We start from the raw sequence: 1969 nt of genomic DNA, 5'->3' as shown, positions 1-1969 counted from the left end.
CCACAGTTTATTTACAGTATCCAGGGGTTTATCTACGGGGGGGGGGGGGGGGTCGGGTCAACCTACAGAGCGAATACAGCAACTGAGACACCACACTGTAAAAAAAATCTGTAATTTAACAGAATTTTCACTGTTTATTTGAACATTTTTCCTGTATTTTCAGATACAGGAAAATATCAATGAAATGACACAAACAGGCTGTGGTTTTACATGTCAAATGGAAAAGAACAGGAAAAAACTGGAACTGTGAAGAACCAGAAAATTTCCAATTTTTTAAAAGATTTTTTTTCTACAAAAAAAAATCCAGTTAAAATACATTTTGCAAATATATCATAATTTCACAAATATTTCTTTTCTATTTATGAGATTAAACTGTTAATTTAAATCTTAATACTGTAAAAAAAAGATAAAACCAGATAAAATTCCAGACAGTTAACGGTAACAGAAGTATTAGTTCTGTCAGTTTGAACCAGACTTGTTTGTTCATTGACAAATATCTTGTGTAATTACAGGAGGTTTCACAACCAAAATGTTGAATAAATGTATTTTTGTGAATGTATAACATGTATAAGCACTGATAAACTGTCCAATACAGTTTTATCAGTGGATTGGACAACTGAGTCTCACTGAAAATTATTTATATATATATTTATAGGGAATTGGATTGTTTTAATACATGGAAATATTCTTTATTAAACATTAAAAAGTCAAAAAATATGCAAAATCTCATGTAAAGTTAGGGCATAAACTGTATTTTAATGATGGAAAATTACCGTATTTTTATGAGATGGTGATTTTCTGTTATTTTACAGTATTTTTTCGGCGCCCCTGTTGCTGGAATAATACTGTTTTTTATGGGGGTTTTTTTTGTTTGTTTTTTACAGTGCAGCTTCAGTTTACAGCTGAAACCACTCATCCATTCATCAGCTCCAGTCAAAAAAACAATTATTCAATTACAATTTTCCTTCATTTTTTTTATGGAACCAAAGACACAGCAGTGTATTAGTGGTGGTGGGGGTGGGGGGGGGCTTATTTTAGGAAAATGTTCAGATTCAACTTTAGCCCAGATTTTCTAATGCTCCCATGTCTTGGGAATACAAAAATGTGAAAAAAGTTCAAATCAAGCCCGAACACCCCCACCCACCCTGAAAATGACTGTTTCAACCCTGAAAACGTGGGTTTTGTCAACTTTCAAACCTTCTGCACTTTGGATCCAGTCCAGTGTAGGAATCTGCCTGTAAGTGGGTTTTTGTGAGACATGTCATGTCCTGTGTCCTTCATACTCCTCCTCTAACAGTGGAGCTGGTTTGATTTTAAATAGTATTTAAATTAGTTGTAACATCTCAGTGTTAGAACAAGACGAACATTATTGGACCAAGTCAAATAATCTGAACAGGATTCAGTCTGAATAAGTCAATAAATCTGAAAAAATGATCTTTCAGATAAATATTCCACATTCAGGTCAGTTTATTTAAGTCAGGTAGTCATTTTTTGCAGTGTATGTAGACACACACACACACACACACACACACACACACACACTGTGCTCATGCATAAACATGAGTCCATATATAAATATATTTATACATATATAGTGGTGTAGTTTCTCGTCTTACCTCAGCATCGTTGGACGTCCAGGGAGTCCAGGGTTTCATTAAACACTGGTGTGTGTGGTGTGTGTGTGTGTGTGTGTATGTGTGTGTGTGTGTGTGTGTGTGTGTGTGTGTGTGTGTGTGCAGTAAAAGTAGGTCATGGTTTTTTAAACATGTTGGGAACAAAACCCTGGTATTCTCTGCAGTGTTTTATCAGCAGACGGTTCCACTCACACCTTTAAACAGATTCAGAACAGACGGAGAACGTGTCATTTAAGAAAAGAGGGCAGAATACAACAGAAGAAAGAAAGACTAGAAAGAATAAACTACAGCACAATCCACAGGGTGTGTGTAGTTCCAGTAGCAGCAGCACAGAC

This window comes from Sphaeramia orbicularis, unplaced genomic scaffold, assembly GCF_902148855.1.
Source record: "Sphaeramia orbicularis unplaced genomic scaffold, fSphaOr1.1, whole genome shotgun sequence".
Taxonomy (NCBI): Eukaryota; Metazoa; Chordata; class Actinopteri; order Kurtiformes; family Apogonidae; genus Sphaeramia; species Sphaeramia orbicularis.
Note: the sequence above shows the minus strand (reverse complement) of the source record.